This window comes from Crocuta crocuta, unplaced genomic scaffold (genome assembly GCF_008692635.1).
Source record: "Crocuta crocuta isolate KB4526 unplaced genomic scaffold, BGI_CrCroc_1.0 scaffold271, whole genome shotgun sequence".
Lineage (NCBI taxonomy): Eukaryota > Metazoa > Chordata > Mammalia > Carnivora > Hyaenidae > Crocuta > Crocuta crocuta.
The window spans coordinates 4,476,058-4,497,848 of NW_027527824.1; the positions used below are offsets into that span (position 1 = coordinate 4,476,058).

A 21,791-nucleotide genomic window follows, 5' to 3' on the forward strand; every position below is an offset into this window, starting at 1 on the left:
GAGAACCGCGGGAGAAATGAGGCATGAAAATTAATCTGCTTTACAATCCTCATGAATATTTAAAAGCTGATGAATATGTAACTACATTTCTTTTCTCCTCCATTAGTGTCTGCTTTTGAGTTACTCTATAGCTCCCTTTGGTTCCTTTGGGGGCTGGTTGGCTAGACTGATTTTTAAATTGGTTTTACAGGTGCCTATAGCTCTTGGGTTCCCCCCACCCCCAATCCGGAGAAGAGGATTTGTCCCTTTAAAATTCCTCAGGAAGGCCTGGCAGAGAGAGACACAGAGAATCCCCTCCCAACTGTACTCTGTGGGAGTCCAGAGAGAAGCCGCTTCACAGTGGGACTCACAGAACACACAGAGCAAAACATCTCCTTCTTCCTGGGCCTCAGTTTCCCCTCACTCCCCACCATCACGGATCTTTCAAGGCCCTGGTGCGCGGTGGCCTTGAGAAACTAAGAAATCAGTCAGCAAAACGTTGCTTTTTGGCTCCTCAGAAGAATCCAATATTAAGCTATTTGGTACTTTGCAACCATCTCGCGGCCCCTGGAACCAGTTCCTTCATCTAGAACCACCCTTGGGGCATCTGGGGCATCTCCTGGCCTATCCTCCTTGCCACTTCCTCTCCGGCTACCCTGGGAGTCTGCTTCCCACCCACTCCAGCCATCTGCACCAGGCTGGGCGAGGGAAGGCGGCTCACCCACCTCCCCGCCGCCATCAATCACCCCAGAGCAGAGCAGAAGGAGCGGCGGGGCATCTTCCCAGAGCAGCACGATTTCTCCTGGAGCCTGAGGCAGGATCCAGTGCTGAACCGGTGTCCTGTAGAGGGGAAGCGGGGTCCCAGCGACTGGGTTACTGGAGGCACCATGGGGCGGGGCAATGAGGTGTGGGGAGCTATCCAACCTGCCAAGTACCAGAACACAGCCCAACCTGGGTCAGAATGCGCAGAGGGTCCTAAGGCCCTGCAGCCATCCAGAGAATTCCAGGTTCTATGGTTAGCATCTGGGGCTCTAAGTCAGAACGGACCACACCTGTCCGGTCTCTCCATCCAAACTTCATTCTACACAGAGCTTTGCAAAGCATTCCACACCCTGTTTTGATATTATTTTCTTTTTTTTTTTATGTTTTATTTATTTCTAGGGGAGAGAGAGAGAAAGAGACAGCGTGAGCAGAGGAGGGTCAGAGAGAGAGGGAGTCACAGACTGAAAGAGGCTCCAGGCTCTGAGCTGGCAGCCAGCACAGAGCCCAACGCGGGGCTCGAACCCACGAACCGCGAGATCGTGACCTGAGCGAAAGTCGGACACCCAACCGACTAAGCCACCCAGGCGCCCCTATTTTCTCCCTTCTAACAATCCTCAGAGCCTCCTTAATTTCTAGCTTATCAATTTCACATCTGACCTTCCACCTCAATCCCCAGCTATCTTGGCCCTTCACCCACCTCAGTTCTTTCACCCTTAGGCTCATCCAAGCTAACATGCTCACCATCCCAAGCCTTTCACCCCTTGGCCCCTGGCCCTCTGTCCTGCCTCTCACGCACTTGTCATTTGCTTCCTTCCTGCTCAGTTCCCGCTCAGAACTGCCTCCAACAGGAAGCCCTCCTTGGTTTACCTCAGCCCTACCGAACAACCCTGTCATCTTTTCCAGTTCCCAGGTTTTTAGTGCAGAATCCACGGGGTGTTCATTGGCACCATTTTCACATGCGTGCTGCACGGGAAGGGCTGTTTGTCACGCCGTGTCTTTTAAAGAGGACCTGCTCACGCAGATGGCAATCAGCGTCACAGCTTCCTCCCAGAATGACGGCACAGCTGCGGCACCAAGTCTGTGGAAATACACGGCGGACCCGGCTCACTGCTCATGCCCATGCCTTCAGATCAGCCTCACTCCCTCTCTTGTGCCAGGCCTGTCCCACCGCAGGTGCATCCCTATGTGGGGACCCAGGTCTCCTCCCCCGCCCCCCCCCCTCAGCTCCTGCCCTGCGACCTCACACGCAGCATCCAGAATGACACCAGGCTGGGGAGTGGCGAGTGGCCGGAAGAGAATTACTGCCCAACTTGGAAGACAGAGAAGGAGCTCTGAAACCCAAGTCGTGAAACCAGGCTGTGGACATGGCTCTGCCTTGTGATCTGGACCACTCGCCTCAGGTTCTCCTCATTCAAGTAGGGATAAAGATCCTTCCCCACGTGAAAGGAGGATGGAGAAAGTCAAATGTGGAAATGCTCTGAAAGGGACAGAACACAATATAAATATCGGAGTCTCTGCTATAATAACAATCGTGAACAATAAATTGTTATCATCGTTACCATAAGCGTGTGGCATTCCCCAGTGCCCCCTATTTTGAAAGGGTCCTCTTGCTGAGCCCCCGCTTGCTCTCCTTCCCCTGGCCGGGGGAGGGGCGGGGATGCCCAGTTGGATGAGTGCCCCTCGGGATCAGCAGCTCATTATCCACGACAGGTTCCCCAAGCGGCAACGTCACCTCCAGCCCCTGGCCTCTCCGCTCCGCTCTGGAGCTGCCTTGGCAGCAGGAACAAGAGCGTGCCTTGTCAGACAAGCCCTGCATCTCCATAGAACATGCTCCAAGCATAATTACCCTTCGGAGAAGTGCGCAGGCCCGGCCCTTATCACAGAGCTGCCGCCACCACTGGATTCCTGCTGCTGCGGCAGCTGAAGGCTGAGCTGCCCTGGACCTATGAAGCCGAAACCGCTCTCCAGCTAAGCAGGGCCAGGTAGAGCCAAGCCGCAGGAGGCTCCCCGGGCTCTGGCTATGGGTAGCTGGGAAGCCTCCAGTGGCCCAAACAAACGCTGAGTCCGGCTTCACCACTCCCCAAGTTAGCCCCACCCGCCCATCTTGAGGCTCCCTCTGGATGGGTGATGTGTCCACCCTAGGCTCCCTGTATCCTGCCTGTGGCCCCTCTGCCCTGGCCCCTGACCACCCTCCTTGGTCTTCCCACCCTCCCCAATTCCACCGCTCTCAGAAACTAAAGGGTCACCTGCAGTGCTTGAAGATGCAGACAGGCAGTTAGAGTGAGTTCCATTCCCCAGAGCCAGGTGCAGCGTAGGGCAAGAGAGGTGCGGTCCCCCTCTTACCCACCTCTCCACCCACAAGCCTTCCCCAGGGAAGCCACTCCCAGATAATCCTCTGGGAAGATGTGCCGTTCCTGCCTCCCCCACACCCCACCAGGCTGCTATACTTCATACCATGAACATCATTTCTCCCACTGTCTGGGTATTCCACCCCTAAGGGAAATGACCCAAACCCCTGGGCCCAGCAGAGGTCTGCATTCTCCACCTACCTGTCTCTAGACAGTGACCATTTCTTAAAGAGATGCGGATTGGGCACTTGACTCTTTTAATTCGTCCCTCTGAGAGGGGCATAGGTTTGAGGGTGGAAGAGAAGCAGAGGACGCCTGGGGGTCCCTGGGATGCAGCCCCCCTCAGCTAGGCTGTCAGAAGGACCAGGGATACCTACGGTACTTGCTGTTTATCCTGCAATGAGTTCCACCCTGTGGGAGCACAGGCTCTGAAGGAGGCTGATTCTGCACTTGCTCCTAATCTATGGAACCCCCTCTCATTCTCCATGTACCTCCTCACATCCCACCCTCCTAGATGGAGCCCCAGGGCAGGGCCTGCATGGATCATGCTCTCTTCTCTCAAGCCAGGTGTGGGTTCCTCCAAGAAGCACCAAGCCTGTTCTGGGACCCTAGATCCCCATTCCCCAGGAATACCCTGCCTAGTGCCATCTCAGGACTTCTGTGGGATTACATCTCAAATCTAACCCCACACTAAGACCCAAGCCAAATCCTTCCATCTAGGATTCTAAAACATCCACAGCATCCCTAGCTCTGAATCCTGAGTCCTGAGTCTTATCCCAGCCTTTCCCCACTTGAACTCCACTACTGCCGTAGTGACAGTTCTGTGGGTAGGATGCATTGAGACAAATGGGGCTATGATTAGCCAGCCATCAATATCTCTTAAAGGCCCATTCTCTCAAGAGCTGGCAGGTCCCTCCAGTGCCCTGCCTCCCTGAGCCAAGTAGAGACTCCCCAGGGCAGCTCTCGCCCCCCTCTTTCTTTCTCCTTCCCTTCCTGCTCTGGCCATATCAGCCAGATGGATTATGTCTTATTTCTTTTGGATTTGGCTGCAGGAACCAAACAGCATTTAAGGCTATTGATTGTTCAAAAGGCCAAGTGTATAATGTACCAGAAAATTAGTTTGGAGTGCCCAGCAGGAGAGCAGCTCCACTCTGGCCTCAGATTTACTCTGTTATCGTGGGCCAGAAGGGACATGGGGTGGGGGGCAATGTACTTTTCAGTGTCTCCAGTAAGTTCTAGGATGTCAGCCTCTCCTCGTGGCCAAGCTGGGGCCTTCTCACCACCTAGTTTACCCAGGTGAGCTACATTATAGCAATATCCCTCCTTCACTTCAACCCCCACCCATTCATTCCCACTGAACACACACGCGCACAGAATGCACTCACATTACGCATATAATGTTTTATAAATGTCTACACATATGCATGTACATGAGATAGGCCATGCTTACTAACAAGGCATGTCACACACACTCTCACCTATGCGCATATGAGACTGTCTGCGAGTCCAAATAAAAGGTTTTCCCTTTGCCTAAAGAATCTGGTGCTTAGAAGAATACCTGGTACAATATAGGTGGTTACTGACCTTCACTGATCTCAGCTAAATGGAGGCAGAACCATGGACAGTTCCCCAGCCCGCTGCGTGCCTGCTCTGTGCTCAGTTCACCTGACCCAAAACAGCCCCAGCTCACATCCAACCAGAGTCACTATTGGTAATCACAATAATGGCTTTCATTTCTGAGCATCTGTTATGTACCAGTCACAAAACAAGCTCCTTGTATGAATCATCTCATTTGGTCCTCACGATCTCCCAGGATGTAGTTATTATTACTGCACAGATGACAAAACTGAGGCTGACAGAGGTGGAGTAATTCTCCAAAGTTTTCATTGATCTTATCTAAAATAACAAAGTCAAGGGTACAACTTCAGGGGGCCCTGTTAAAGTATACAATCTTGGGATGCCTGGGTGGCTCAGTTGTTTAAGCACCTGACTTGATTTCAGCTCAGGTCACAATCTCATTGTTCATGAGATGGAGCCCCATGCCAGGCTCTGGGCTAACAGCACAGAGTCGGCGTGGGATTCTGTTTCCCTTTCTCTCTGCCCCTCCCCTACTCATGTTCATTCTCTCTCCCTCTCTCTCTCTCTCTCTCAAAATAAACATTTAAAAAATTAATAAAATGCACAATCTTCATATGACAATAACTTCACCAGACAGGTTTTCCCTGAAAGCAGGAGAGACTGACATGTATCAGCCCATAGCAGCAACTCCTCAATGTCAGCCTGTGACATACGTATTTCTCATCTCCACCTCAGCCAGTCCCAGCCGGCTTAATGCAGACAGGAAGTATATGCTGGGTTGGTTCAGCAAAAAGTGACGATATGCCTAAAGCCTGAGAATCAAGCCCAGTCAGGGCCAAAGTCACGGAAATCTTGCAAAGACGACACTTGAGAGGCTCAAAGAAGTGTACGGAAGTGAGATGATGTCCAAGACAATGGTATCTCACAGGCTCCAGGTAACTCACATTGACAGAAGCAACTGTCCAGCCCCTCTCCTGCCCCCCTGAAGCCCTCCCTGAAAATACTGAGAAAGGGAGAAGATATAGTTCATTGAAAAAGATACTTAACTGAGAATGATGGCTGAATTGTCTAGCTAAGGCAAAGAAACAGACTCTTGTAAACACACACACACACACACACACACATACATACAGGATACTGCTTCATAACAGATTGAGCCACACTCTTGTCATGGACAGAAAAGAAATCATCTCTATTTATTGTGTCTTCAGATAAAGTCCGACTAAGCAACACCTTTGGCAAGAAAATGATCATCAATTGCCACTGATGCCCCAGCTGACCCAGGATCAGAGAGTCAATGTCTCTGCCAAGGGGAACTCCAACTCCCCAGGCCCACGAAGTAGCTCAAAATCATGAGGAAAGGTCATGGGCCACCTGGTTTTGAGCATCAGTGCCCACCTTTCCCTCACCCCTTCCCCATCAAAGAGCCACTCAAGCTTTATTTCACAGGTCAAGTTTCTGAGACATTCAAGAAAGCTTCCATACAGCACATAAGCTGGGACCTGTGGAACAGTGAATGTCTACACTGCATGTCCCTGAGAAATGTTTCAAAAGGTAGTGAGCCAAAATAGAATCACCTATTTTGGTGCCTTACCTTATATTTCAGGTTTGAATCCAAATGACTTCAGGGTATTTCCAAAGATACAGTTCACCCTAAAAAAAAGATAAAATATTCACCAATAGTCAAGACCAAATGCCACAGGGGGTTTCCAAAGGTGCTGACAACATGACATGAGCGGCATATGTATCAAACTTTCTAAGCGGGCTACACTGAAGGAACCACACATACTTGGACATGGAAACTCTGATGTGTGAGAGAACTTAGTCTAATTTTTTTTTTTGTCATATCAGCAGCTAGCCACTAGCCGTGGATCCAAGATCTTTTTTTTCTTTCCTTTTTTAAGTTTGTTTATTTGTTTATTTATTTATTTAGACACAGAGAGAGACAGAGAGAGCAAGAGAGAGAACGAGAGTGCACAGGAACAGGGGAGATGCAGAGAGAGAAAGGAGACAAGAGAATCTCAAGCAGGATCCACACTGTCAGCACAGAGCCCAAAGTAGGGCTCAAATTCACACAAGTGGTAAATCCTACCTGGAGTCAGGACACCTGGGTTCAGTTCTGGATTTACCTTTGTGGTGCCTGTGTAGCCAAAGACCTGAATCCCTTTGAGATTCAGTTTTTCTGTTTTTGTTTTTATTTATTTTTTTTTTTTTAGTGGTTATTTTTGAGAGAGACATAGACAGAGTTGAACAGGGGAGGGGCAGGGAGAGGGAGACACAGAATCTGAAGCAGGCTATGCTGACAGCTCAGAGCCTGATGTGGGGCTCAAACTCATGAACCATGAGATCATGACCTGAGCCAAAGTTGGACGATTAACTGACCGAGCCACCCAGGTGCCCCTCAGTTTTTGTTTTTTGTTTTGTTTTGTTTTCATTTCCAAAATGGTACCAGTCATGCCCACCTGTTGGTAGGATTGCAATTCTGGGCAAATGAGATAGAAGACCTAGCACAGTGCTTGGTACACAGTATGAACTTAATGAAAGCTAGGCAGTGCTTTTGGAGGAAGGGGTCAGGCAGCCACAGATCCTGATAAAGGCCTGGGAGTTGTCCTGAGAGAACAAGGATGACCATGGGAGTTAAGGAAATAGAAGAGACACAAATGCAGGAGAGATGGGCATGACCCTAAGAGACACTTAACCTACAGAGATATGTTATCTAAGGATGGGTTTTACTCTAGGGATACAGAAAGATTTCATCAGGTATCAAAATTAATCTAGGACTTGAACTCAGAAGGAGAGAAAAGGCAAAGTGCTCTTAGAAAGAAAGATACTCTTCATTACACTAGTGAAGGGCTCAAAACTGGCTCCCACTACAGTGAAAGAGGGAAGTCAGACAAGAGGAAGAACTCCCACCAAGATCTACAAGCCCTTCAACAGACTGCTGGGAGAGGCCCTACCTGACAATTGTCCAGAGACAGGGGAATGGGTCAGGTAGACTGAGGAAGTCCAGATTCTTCTACCTCTGAGGTTCAGCCAGTTAAAGTCTCTCTCAAGAGCAGCCCTCCAGCATGGAGAGGGGGCCCTGCAAAGCCCTGGGAAAGCACCAGTGTGGAAACTTAGCAGTAAGCAGCAATGCTAATGAGTGCCAAGAATAACAGTGGCTTCTTAATGGAGCCCTTAATGAAGACTCATTTTGGGTTTTATTAAAGTTAAAAAAAAAAAAAAAAGCACATATTCTCTCCCCAGCTCTCAGAGAGCTGGGCAGAATCAAGAGCACCCCCAAACACAGGGTCAATATCATTCCCTGCTTGCGATACCATATAATAGGCTCTAGAAAGTAGAGTAGGAAGGGCAAGTTCAGAGGCCTGAAACCTTCCTTTGCCCTGTGGACAACCCACTTGGATCCCTGGATCCCACATAAGCAGATTTCCTGCAGAGCTTAGCTCTGCCATTTACAGACAAGCTGCAAATACGAACACAAAGAAGGCCCATCCCCAAGGTGGTGGCAACGATTTTAACAGGCAGATACATCCCATTAAATGTTTAACTAGAATACAATCCCATCAAAGCTCTTCTATAAAAGACTAAAGGGGTGCCCAGGTGGCTCAGGGGGTTAAATATCCAACTCTTGATTTCTGCTCAGGTCATGATCTCATGGTTCATGAGATCGAGCCCTCCATCGGGCTCTGTGCTGAAAGCATGGAGCCTGCTTGGGATTCTCCCTCTCTGCCCCGCCCCCCCCTAAGTAAATAAATAAACATTTTAAAAAAGAGACTAAAAACCACAACCCTCTAGGACGTACCCAATGTTGGCCACTATTACCAAGTATCAGTATATGTACCAATATACAGTCTCTGTTGGCTTCAAATAACAGCAGGAGGGATTCAGGTTAGATATAGAAATTCAGAACTTTCAAATTTGCAGATGACCTTGAAGTTCATCTAATAAAATCCCCTGTTTTATGAGGAAACTGGAGCCCAGAGAAATTGGAAATTCATTTAAAAAAAATCAAACCGCCAGTTGTGTCTGAGCCATAGTCCAGGACACCCATGACAGTGCTTCCCGTGATGCCAGTGTCTACCCTGATGGCCTCCTTTCCCAGGGTTATGCAACTTTGCTGAGTAACCATCCCAGGGACTGGGCTGGCATGAGCAAGATGGTATCGGGGGAGGGGGGCGCGCATCTGGGCTGGGATCTTGAGGTGTCTCTAATACCCAAGAACTAGCCCAGGATGCATCTCAGGGACTGCTCTACTCAACCATTAGACACCTAAAAGCTCTTTGTTGATGAAATAGGAGATCCACATTTTGTAGATCATTCACCCCCTAACCTCAAATGAGGAACCTCAACAGAAGGATGAAAATCACCCCTAAATAGCTCCACTGTCATCCCGGCCACACCTGTAACCACTCTGCCAATAGTGAATGCACAATGACCAAGTTCATAAGACGAATGTCCTGAGAGACTATTAAGAGGCGGGGGACTTCCCTCCCCCCAGCCCCAGACTCTGAACCCTCCAAGGAGGGGACTTCCTCTGCTTGGCACTGGGAAAGTCAGGGAGCAAGCAGTCTCTGCCTGGGATGACTCAACCTGATGGGAAGCAGCCCATCCCCGACCCCCACCAACAACAGTGTGGTTACTGAGTGACAGCTGTGTGCCCACACCGTACTGGGCGCTTAACCCAAGTTATTTCTAACCTAATTTTCACAGCACCTTTGTAAGGTAAGTATTATTTTGCATCTTTTAACAGAAAAAGGAGTATGAGACACAAATGCAATAAGATACAAATGGCTTCAATTCAATAGCTGCAAACTGAACACCTCAATGTCTAGGGGACCCCGAGCATATTGTGACAGTCATTGCAGGGAGTGAACTGTGGAAGTTCTCGCAGAAAAGCTTCCCTGGGACTTTCAAGAAAGGCGAGGGGTAGCTGAGAGGACCTCATTAATAGGTGGCAGACCTATCGGAAAAGAAGCTGACATTAATTCATTTTAAATGTTTGAGAGAGGCGAGGAGAGGCAGAGAGAGGGAGTACAGAGGATCCGAAGTGGGCTCTGTGCTGACAGCAGACAGCCTGACACAGGGCTCAAACTAACAAACCACGAGATCGTGACCTGAGCTGAAGTTGGATGCTGAACTGACTGAGCCACACAGGCGCCCCAAGAAGCTGATGTTGATCAAGCAACTGCTCTGTCTGTGTGCAGAGCTCTAAGCCCTGATGCTCACTACAGTCTCCTCTAATTCTCACAACCACCTTCTGAGATCAGTGTGATGATCCTAAAGAGACTCAGAATCAGAGAGGGCAAGTGACTTTCCCAAGGCCTCCTGAGCCCACTCAGGCAACTCCTCATTCTCCTCCCCTGAAGTCACTCCGCCTCCTCAGGCCCGAAACCACGAGCTTTCTCCTCTCAGAGCCTTTATTATACACTGGTCCCTTCTCAGTGAGGCCTTCTGTCTTCCCAGGCACCTACCTAAATCCACCCACCCTTCCAGGGCCATCCAGAGAGCCCCCTCTCTGAGCCTGGTGCTCCAATAGGATGCCCGCCCCCTCCCCCCACACCTCCCTGGGATCCTGTCCCTCCCCCATTGCTGGGATGCACTCAGCCTCCTCAGCACAGATCTTGGCTCCTTGCCAATTAACAGGGCCTTGGGAAGCACCTGTAGCTAACCAATCCCGAAGGAAAGCCTGTCCTTTCCCCCTCTTCCCCCTCTGCCCCCACGCCAGAGACTGGGTCTGCAGAAGCTATAAACACAGGACAGCTGACACAGGTCGAACTTGAGTAATGTCCTTGGCGGGAGGCAAGGGACTGGTCCCAAAGACTTCACTCCTCTGATAAAAGGAAGATTTTTTTTTTTTTTGCCCTTCACCTCTCAGTTGTAAAGCTCTTAAAAAGGGNCTGCCCGTCCAATGGGGGATAATTTATGGAAATGGGTAAAGGTGTTTTAAATTATTCAATTTAAATGTAAATAGGGGAGATGGTTTCTCTGAATAAATTGTCTTATTTATGTTCCGCCCGACTCCCCTCCCAGGGAAATATGGAGCAGTTTGGAGCCCTCTGGAGCACAGGGCCCTCCACTTCTCTGTAAGTAATATGGAACCAGCCCATGTCCCTGGGGGGTGATGATGTGGAGACAAATGCCCCGACAGCCTCTGTCCTAGCTGGGGTCACAAGACATGCCAAGTGCTCCCCCACCTGGACCCTGGCTCTTCTATGCCACCCCCCCCAGGAGAACCACTCTGGGGGAGCCAAGGAATGGGGTAGAATGTGACTCCTTAATCTTTGTTTGCTTGTGGACTGACAATAGATCAGGGGGCTCTGGTCACCTCCCCACCTGCCCAAGGTCTCTTTCCATTTGAGTCCCAAGCAGTGGGAGGCTTGGCACCTCCCTGACAAAGTCTTTCATGTTCTGGGCCCTTTGGGCTGAGTTGGACCATGGGGCCATCAACTAATCTTGGAGCCCTTCTATCTTAAACAGGGTCCCCTCTGGGAGGATGGGGGACAGGGTAGTCCCTAGGCAAAGGGCTGCCTTGAAAGGAAAGGACCTTTCTTCACACATCTCAGGCACCAACACATGTGCCAATGGGAAGGCGTTTGAGGGTCAGGAGAGGAGCCAGTTTTTAGCCCCCTCAGCACCACCCAGATGCCAACTTTGCTGTCTCTTGGATCGGGCCACCATTACACATGAGTAACCAGTGATCAATGTAGCTGTAAGAGAGTTTTCAGAGGCAAAGGACAGAACACTCAACAGCTCAAAGTGGCTCAGATTATAGAAATTTACTAGCTCTGGAAACCTGGAGATAGGGCCGAATTTGGGTGCAGATCTGGTGTGATATGGAAGTCTGGTCCTGTTTCCTTTTCCCTGTGATTCTTTTTTTGTGTATCCATCATCGTCAGACTAGACCACAAGATGGTTGGAGCAGTTAAGGGCCTATTATCCACCCCATGAGTCAAACAGAAAACAGAAACTTGCTTACACGGCCTCCTTTGCAGCTAGGGCATAGCCCTGTGACTCGGATTCCACGAATCAGATTCACCCGCAGGAGACTTCGCTTTAGAGGGAGGAATCTGAGTAAGGAAGCAATGCCCAGAATCTACCGTGCTGGTGAGGGTGGAAATGGAGGTGTTCGGCTTTGGGGTAGAAGTGATAGCAGGACCAAGTTCCTGGCCCAGAAGTGCAATCAGTGGGGGAGGGGCAGCAAGAGAGGCTCCCTGATCTGCTGGAACGGCAGCAGCGGCTGGGCCTTCTGCCTCAGTCTGGCTCTATGGCACAGGGGGCATCTTGCCTGAAAGCTTAGTCTTGAGTATGGTTCACGAGCAACCCTCCCTGTGATCAGGTAAGACACCCAGTATTCGTCTAATAGATTCCTTTTCTGTGTAATCAGTCAGAGTTGCTTCTATTGCTTATGGCCACGAACCCCAACTGATGTAGAAGCATACTTCAGTCTTTGTGAAACCAACTCATTCTTAAGATCCAGACTGGGTAGCCCCTTCTCTGAATTCCCCCCAAGCCCAGGCACTTTGCTCACACCTCTTACAGCTGTCTTAATAAAGGCATGAGGCCTTGTGGGAGTCTCCACTACTCCACACACAGACACACAGACACACAGACAGACAGACAGACAGACAGACACACACACACACACACACACACACACACACACACACACTGATTTCCTTGGGCCCTGGGACCACACCTTTTTCATTGTTTTATAATCAGATCTAATTTAGAAAGTGGATCTAGCACTCACTAAGTATTTGTTGCAACATGATTATTGCCACAGTCTTTATTATTGACATCAAAAACCCACCAATGCCTGATTCTGGTTTGAGCAACGTACATAGAGAATGGCCCATATTTTGTTCCTGCTTTCTGCAAAACCCGCTACCAGGTTCATAGCCATGGGCTCCAAATACTGCAGTCCCCACCAGAATGTCCCCTAAAATACCACAGGACTGGCCTCTGACCCCTACCCAGTTTCCCAATCACCCTCACAGTCTTACATTTACTCCTTCCGACCAGCTGTTCCCATTTCTGCCTTGCTGTCACTCTACCCTCAACCCTCCCAGCTCTGGGAAGATGTGCATTCTTGGACATGGAAATGAATACCCCAGAGGCCCCTGAAAAGATATGCCCATATGGGTTATGTTACCAACCCAAGGGTGTCCCTCATCCTGACCAGGCCCGCACACACACCCCCACTCTACCCCTTCTGCAGGAAGAGCCAGAGGAAATGGACAAGCTTTCTGGAATCAATTTCATGCCCTTGGGCACGATAAACAGCTAAGCAGAGAACAGCACCCATCAAGGGAGCTAACGGCCTTGGGTATCTGAGTGATTAATTGCTCCCTCAAAAAGCAAGCCTGACCTCAGATGCTCTCTTCATGCTTACTTTTTCTCCATACATTGCTCTACTTGGAGGAGACTCACATAAGCCCCAGCTGCACCTTCCTGGGCACAGACAGGACCTGCGAGTTCCCCAGGCAGCACACAGTCTCCCATCACCCGGGAGCCTGGGGAGACCTAAGGCAGAGAGCACCGGGCCCATATCTTAGTTAGCCAGGAGCGCTATATTGCAGATGGAGCCACGCCACCAGGGTGCAAAGACCAGACCACTTCTCCCTATCTGTGTGACCTTGGGCAAGCCACCTACATAGCACACACCTCACGAGGTTCTTCTAAGGATTAAATGAGATCCTGTTTGCAAAGCGTTAGCATGGCGCCTGGCACAAAGTCCTTAATAACCTTACTGTTTATATCAGGACTCCCTGTAGTCAGCAAGTCCTCGGTTCATGTAACCTGACTGCCATCCACTGCCTCTGAAGGCCATTCTAGCTTGTTCTACTCCGAATGATCATGGAACCCAACGGTCCCCAGCGTGATGTGGTAGGAAAAGTAATGGTACTGGAAGCAGAAGAGCTACATTCAAACCTTATCTTGAAGCCGTCGCCACGATCTCTTTCTATCCAGCCAGCATGAGACAGATTCTAAATACATGATGACTAGCTGTGTGGATGGACAAAGGTCACACTGCTTCTCTGAGCCACATGCCATGGTGGCCTTATTTGTACAGTGGGAAGAAGCACCGTCCCCGCAGAGTCACAGAGAGGTGACACCTGTGATGACACCTAAGAGAGTGCCTGGGATGGCAGGTGACCAGAGATGTTAGTTGACTCTGGATCTGCTCAAATGCTCAGTGGGTGAGACTTAGTTCCCTGTGCTTCCTCCACCTGCTGACCAAGAAGGACCGCATTTCTGTAATCTTCACCCCTCTGTGTCTAACCCAGCAAGTTCCGCCATGTTTCTCTAGCCCAATATGGTGCCTCGTACAGAGATGATACTCCATGAATAATGGTTAAACAAGCCTGCTGGCGGTTTGCTGATGAGCCACTGAGCATCCAGGACGCGCTGTCTGTTTCTCTGAGAACGAATGGCCTGTCCTGGTCCCTCCCCAGAGGGCCCTGCACAGAGAGCTGATGCCCAGGAATGTGGGGCTGATGCTTCCTTAGAATAGCCTGCCACGTTGTTCCAAATTGATCAGGTGGGATAAGCCATTGAACTTGAGCCTGTAAGGAGGGGACCAAGCTTGATTTGTACTGAGGGTGTGTCAAAGAGTGGGAAAGAAGCTTGGTAAGTTCATATCTTACCAAATATTTTCACAGGCCTGTTTTTCCAAAGGGGAAACTAGCTTAGACTGGAGAACCAACTTCCTCCAAGTGGTAGAGAAGGGTATTGAACTCACCTTGTAATCAGTCTCTCTCTCCATGCTCTTGGGTACTCTGCCCCCTGCCAGCATGTCCTCCCACACCAGCTTGCAAGCCTTGAGGAACTTACAGCCTAAAATCTGGCACATCTCCTGGCACAGAGTAGATTCCCAATAATTAATCATCTAATCTAACCATCAAATTTAATCCAACTACTTCATTTCACCAATGGGGCAACTGAGGCACAAAGCAAAGAAGTGAAAAGCCCAGCGTCACACAGCTGGATGGTGATGTGAGGGACCCACTAAAAGAAGAACAGGAGCTCATCCCAAAATGTCAGAACCAGAAGAATCCTGTGAGGTCATGTGGTCAAGGCCTTGCCCCATCCTTCCCTGATAACCAAACCCAGGTTCTCTCATTCACACCTTGGAGGAGAGGAAACAAGAGGCTTCAGATGCTGGATATAGCAGATTGATTGCAAAATGTCCCCAAATCTTCCTCCACCTATACCCAAACCCCTTTACAATGTAAATTTGTAAACTTTGCAGTTTCTCCCAACAAGAAGCAAAGTCTATTTCCCCTCCCATTGAATGTGGGCTTCTTTGTGACTTGCTCTGCCCAACAGAGTTCAACAGATGTGATGGCATGCCAAGTCCAAGGCTAGACCTTAAGAGACCTTGCAACCTTCCATGCTCTTAGAACCCTGCCAGCATCCTGTGAGCAAGCCTGAGTAGCTTGCTAGAGAATGAGATTTATCAAGAAGAGCCCAGCAGTGCTGCCTGAGGCCTCCCAAAGTCTGCCGAGGGCCAGCTGACCCCCAGACGTGAGAACCCAGGGCCAACCACAAGTACATAAATGATTCCAGCCCAGACTAGAAGAACCGCCCAGATAACCCATAGACTCATGAGAAATCATAAATCTAATTGTTTTCAAGTCACTGAGTTTTGGGGTGATTTGTTATAAAGCACCAGTTAACAAATACATTGAGCCTTAATGCCACAAGTCATAGCCATGCAGAAATTGGGGCCTGTGCGCCAGCAGGGCCTTGAAGGGGCAGGACCTTTTCCTGCAAAGAGCCTGACTGAGCTTCTAGCCACCGGGCTCTGACCCAGCCCCAGGACCAGGGAGGTCAGTCCCAGCTTCAGTCCTACCCTGACCACCCATCTTGGCACTCGCAAAACCCATTCCATGGCAGCAGTCAGGAGGGGTAAAGACCCCAAGGCTCTGAACAGGGAGGGCTGCGATGAGGGGTGAAGCCATCCATAACCCAGCTCAGAGGCAAAACCCCGACAAAGCCCCAGGGTAGGATCTCAGTGGTGTAGGAGCTCGCAGGACCAGGCTTCCCCCCTCCCCCACCCAGGGGGAGCAATCAGCCCTAGAGGAACCCGAGCAGGCCCCTTGACATTTGATGGGAGTCATTATCAGGCACTTATTCCCAATCAGGGCTCAAGTGCCTCTGAGGGCCCCTCTGCAGCCTTCTCATTCCAGGGAGCATTAATGGGAGGTGGGGAAGGGGCATCCAACCCACCCAGATCTGGGCAAAGGCCCTCAGGACCCACCCTTCTGACTCTGGCCCCTTCCTCTCCTCCTGAGGCCCTGAGGGGCAAGGTACCAGAAGCCAGAATATGGAAAGTGGGGACTCCAGAGTGAGGAACTGGACTCTTGGGTCCTTAGAAAGACTGGGGCACAGGGAGGCTCAAAGGGATGTGTGCAGGAAGGCGAGGTCAGGACTCAGATTCTGACCCCAAGAAGGGCTTTTTCTTCAGAGTTCATGGCCCTGGGGCTCCTGAGTCCCTGGTCCCGGGCATCCAACTCCTCCTTCAGACAGTCCTCCAGGATGAAGGCCAGGCTTCTCCCCTGGCACACATATCAAACCCCCTCTCTGCAGCCAGGTGGTCCCACTGCTATCTTAGAGAGTCATGGCTCTGGAGTGTGAAAGCCTTTTTGAAGGCTCTCCCAGCTCAGAGAAGGGTCTTGGGCAAACCACCTAACCTCTCCCATTCTGAAAGAAGGACAATGATTCCTGCCCCGCCTCTCTCTGCAGGAGGCTATTGTGAGAATCCTATTCTTTAATGTATGGGAAAGCATCTGATAAAGTGTAAAATAAGGGCTAGGTACAATAGTCCCCAACTGGATCATCATCACAATATATGCAAGCTCAGACAAGCCAGGTGCAGGTATATGATGGTAAGGGTGTGTGTGCGTGTGTGTGTGCGCGCATGCGCATGTGCAAGGGCGTGCACGGGTATATGGCTGCCTCACTACACACTATGGCACTCCAATACCAATATTTCATGGTCAGGGATTATCTGTGGATTTTCACCATCTATGTCTCTATTCAGGCAGTGAATCAACTGTATTTAAGTGTTAGAGTCAGAATGCCGAGGCAGAGTTTTCCAGTTAGAAGAGAAAGGGAGTAAAAAGCCTTGTAGTGGATTTGACAGGAAAGAGAGAGGGAGAGAGAGGGGAGAGGGGGGAGAAAGAGAAAGAGAGAATACACACACACACACACACACACACACACCCCTGTGCCTCAAATAACTGAATATAAAAAATATAGAGAAATATATATATTTAAAAAATGGAGAAAGAAGAGAGTAGAGAGTCATAAAATAATGAGTCCTGAGACCGGTCAATCCAGAAAGCTTCCTGGAGGAAGAGATAAAGTCTGAGCTGGATTTTGGTAGAAAGGCTGGGCACGCAGGCAGCAGGGAAAATGGCTCTGGGAGGAGGACAGAAACAGATCCGTTTTCTGCATTCTGTTATCAGGTAACAATAGCTATACTTCACCCCTGTAGAGCAATAAAGGATTTAAAAGGCTTTTCCACATGTATTTCCTCATCTGAGTCTCATTACAGTCCTCTGAACTAGACAAGTCCATTTTTTATTATCTTCATTTTATAGATGAGGAAACTGAGGCTCAGAAAAGTAATTTTCCCCATGACTCCAAGTTCACAGGCAGTAGAGCTAGTGGAAGTGCCCAGAGGTCCTGACTCCCACCTGGCCCGGTGCCTTTCCACAGCCCCTCTCCAGTCCTACCCCACTACCGTGTCTGCTTCTGTCTGTAAGCTCCCAGAGGGCAGGTACCAAGTCTGGGTAATAGACTCTGGGCAGTGCTTGGGAAATGAGCCTAGTGTAGAGAGTGGTGTCTCTAGGGTCAGACAGAAATGAGGTCCTACCCATTTACCTTGACTTTGCCTGTTACTTTCCTCTGCTCCTCAGTTTCCACATAGACAGAATAAGTTATTACAAGGATTAGAAGAGAGAATGCCTTTGAAGTACTTAAGCACTGTGCCCAGCACACAGTATTTGCTCAATTAATTGCAGCCACTATCATTAAGCTCTGGGTTATTGGGTTATTATTGCTAATCAGGAAGACTTTCCTCGTGGCCATTTTTCACCAGTTTCTCCCTTCCAGGATAAATGGGTCATTTAACACCCATACTGTGACCAGCCATTACTATCCCGAGAGATGGTTTTTAGTGAGCACAAGCAATAGACTTCTCCCTCCATCCACCTGGCCCGTGTGTCCAGCCCAGACCCCACAGCCTGGAGGGGCCCTCAGATCACTCCCGCACCAATGGGTGTCAGGCCTGACCCCTCAGCCACCTGTTGCAATACATTTCAGTCGCCAGAGCTCTCATTTCTATTAAAACTCCATTTGCCAAGAAAGTGGAAAGGTAATTATGAATCCCAGTCTTAAATCACTCTGCCGCTGAATTATTAAAGGGAAGAATTAAAAATAATCAGGCTTTTTCATTACACTTCATAGCAGGGAAATTAAAGGTGTAAGAATGTATTTTTTTCCTCGAATTTAAGTATTCATTTTGGAGATTTATAAGGGAGTTGAAATGATTCCCTGCATGCCCAGTTCTCCCTTTTATGAAAGAGGGAGAGGGAAAAAAACCTTGTAAAATTAAGAGGGAGATAGAGTGAAGAAGGGATTTAACATAAAGAAGTACAACTGAGTGTTTTGCATTTTAATACATTTTTTTCTGCACAATTACACCATTGAGTGATATGGCAGAGAGAGATTAGGCTGCTGCTAATTTCAGATACTGGTTGCTGAAAATGGCAAGGGGGTCTCACCAGGTGTCGGGTCAGGAAAAGCACATGGGGCATGTGAGCCGGCTCCCCAGATCTCCAAGCACTAGGAGGTAGGGACCAAGCTCCTGGCACCCTCTTTTCTTTGGCAGAGAAGAAGATGAGGGATGCCATTCATTTCACAGAGCAGAAACCCAAGACACTAACAAAGGGGAAAGCAGCAGCCGGGAGCCCAGGACCCAGATGGGAGGGACACAGAAAAGAACTTCCCAGCTAGTTTTCAGGTCTGGAAGAATGTAGAAGAGAGGGAGAGAGAGATGGGAGCGACCTTCCACCTGCACCCCTCCCCCAGCATCCACCCAAGGTGGAGTGTGAGAAACAGAACTGTCCAGAGTTAGGAGAGAGACGGGAGGATTCTGGAAGGTCTTGGTCCTCAGAACTGAGTCCTGAAACCCCTGATGGATGAGAACGAGGATTGAGAAAGTCCCTGCCGTCCCCCTTCCCAGCCAGTGGGGCAGAGGATGGGGGGAGGGAGGATGCAGACTAGACACCCCAGCCCCAGGTGACTAGCAGGTGTAAACTCCTCCTATCCTGGGACCAAGTGCAGAAGAGGGAGACAATGACAGCAGAGCTGGAGGGGATTCATCCAGGGGGGCTGCCTGGAGGAAGGGAGCGGAGAGAGAAGATAGAGTTTGCAGGCAGACAGAGGCACCAGAGCACAGAGCATATCTGTTCTTCCTGCTCCCCAGCAGCTGGAGACCACTGTGCTCTCTCCCTGATGGGGGCATTTTGAGGACAGAGCAAGAATTAGATGCCATGAACACACAAGCATCACTGGCGGCAGCTGGGTAGTCCCAAATCAGACCCAGGGGACAATGTTAAGAGCAAGCCAGTTCCATCCAGATGTACTTCAACAGCTGGCCTGCCTCTCCCCAGGGACACCAAGCTGGAACACTTCTGTCCTGTGTCCCTTCCACCTACACAAGCAGTGACTGGACCAGGGGAGGGGGTGGGGCTCCCTTGATAGAGCCACTCAGCTGCCTGCCCCCTCCCCCGAGATGGTAATGAATTGCAAGGAAACGTGCTGAGAGGTGTCAGAACAATTTCTATTAAACATAATTTCCTAATGAAAAGGTTACGAGGGAGCCGGTGAAGCTAATCAGGATTGAATGCTCACTCCAACCTGCTCTGAGGGAGGGGCCTTGAGGCCTGGTCCCTGGTTCTACCTGGTCTGAACTGGTAGGAAGGGCTGTGGGACTGGGTAAGGCCCTGAACTGCTTTCCATGCATTTCCGGGCAAGGTCTTACACGTGCCCGTTACTAAGAGCTTGCAGGGCGCCGGGCACCTTGTGAAGTGTTTTCCATGTACCGCGTTCTCACAACATCCTTGCAAAACTGAAGTTTATATCCCCATTTTCAGGATGAGCAAATTCAGACTCTGAAAGGTCGCATGGTTTGCTCAAGGTCACATCTCTAGCAGTTAGGGGAAAAAAAGGCCAAATTCGAACCTAGGTCTGTCTGATCAAAAATTGCATGGCAGTGCCATCATTACTTCCCAGCTGCCTGCACCTGTCCTATCCCATGGTTGCAAAGTGCTTTGGAAGGGCAAACGGAGCCCAAAAGTGGGGCAGGGAGGGGGCAGGGCGGATGTGCTGCCAGCTCAGCTGGAGTTGTTCCCACGTATCCAGTCTCCTACTGACGCTTTGGATATCTGGGAGTAAAGAAACCAAGGTCATTTTCTACATGGTTCTGTGTCTCCTTAGAGACAGGCACAGTGCCCTGCCGAGCCCAGAGGGGCATGTCTGTCAATGCAGCCAACTTAAGGGTGCTGAGAGCCCTTTGAGTCTGTATCTGGAGACCAGAAGGCACTGACCCCATGCAGGCCCCCACCCCACCTCTGGTCTCAGAGACTGTCCCCAAACAAAGCTTGTCTCTGAGCAGGGACCCTGCCCCTTCACTTTCCCCTCACCCTGGATCTCAGATGCTACCTCATGGCTGTGCTGAGGGTGGGGCTGATGTGGCCAAAACTAAGAAAAAGGAAAATGGCTTTTGCAGAATGTTCACAGATTCTCCCTAAGCCCTCAATTATAAACTCTTTAGAAACAGCCTTAGCCTTTATTGGTGGGAGATTGGGGGTGGGGGATGGAGCCAGAGGGAAGTGGATCTGAGACCAAATGGTAATGAGACCTATTCTCTTGCAATCCAGAGGCTTCTGATGCCACCAAAGCCCAGTTGGGAACAGTTTTCAGGAATACTGGGGCTTCGCTCTACCAGAAGCTTCTGCAGCTGTTGAGACACCTCTTTGGAGGGGGAGGAATGTTCCATTTGTGCCCCTGGGGACAGAGGTAGGACTTCAAAGTCCTCCAGGAAGCTCACCGCCACCCCTATACCCTGTGGGAGAAGGGGGCCTGAGCTGGGAGGGGGGGCCCAGATCACAGATTCCCCTCCCTTCCTCCCATCCATGCCCACCAGGCCCGTCCCCTGCTCCTCCCCCTCCACCGCCTCTCCACCCTAGGCGAGGAGCCTCAGGTTTTACACCCCGCCCCCAGCAGGGTGCATGTCCCCATCCCTCATTACGATGAAGCTGTCACTGACTGCCAGAGCCTGCCTTCCTGGGACCTTCAAAGCCAGGAACAACATGAAATATGCAGCCGCATTCCCAGCGCCCACTCCCCGCTCAGCCCCCTCCCTCTAATTGCTCTGTGCAGATTAAAGTTGGATGTCACGGCTCTGGCTGAGGACATCCAACACTTATATTCTCCAAAAGCAGTGGAGGCTGCTTCTGCCTCTAGGCAAGAGAGACTCAGTTCCTGAGTGTCCGAGGTGCTGCCCACCAAGCCCCACACCCAGACATGCCCCCCCCGAGGCCATCTCCTGTTGTCAGTGCACCCCTTAGACTGAAGGCTCCCTGGAAGGTCAGTAAAGTTTTGCTGAAAATAGCAGTGCTTCTCCAAGTGTGGTCCCTGGATCATCATCCCCTGGGAATCTGTTAGAAATACAAATTCTCAGATCCTACCCCAGATGCACTGAATCAGAAACTGGGGGCAGGACTGAGCAATGTGGGGTCAGGCAAGCCCACCAGACAACTATGATTCATGGTCATGTGTGAGAACAGCTGAGCCAAAGACCTGCTCAACCAACATCCAGTGGACTGGACAGAGCCCTCTGGGCCCCCAGGGCTACACTAAAGCTGGAGGGAAGAAAGACAGCATCTCCCCCGCACTGGCTGATGGTCCATGGCTGATGGGAGAGGCGATAATCAATGACCGACCCGCTGCAAGGCCAGCCTGAGGAGCCTGGAAAGTGCAGATGGGGACAGCTGGATGCTACAGGGAATGAGGAGTCTACAAAGGGAATTCAACTAAACTGGGGCAGCA

At 50.3% G+C, this 21,791-nt stretch overlaps 1 long non-coding RNA gene across 2 annotated transcripts in view; it reads right to left on the reverse strand.

The window, feature by feature from the left end:
- Positions 1-21,791, reverse strand: part of LOC144242071 (uncharacterized) — a 236,294-nt gene that overhangs the window by 110,299 nt on the left and 104,204 nt on the right. For both annotated transcript variants that reach the window (XR_013338295.1, XR_013338297.1), the window contains exon 4: positions 6,262-6,320. This is a non-coding gene — a long non-coding RNA (uncharacterized LOC144242071). The remainder of the gene's footprint in view (positions 1-6,261; positions 6,321-21,791) is intronic.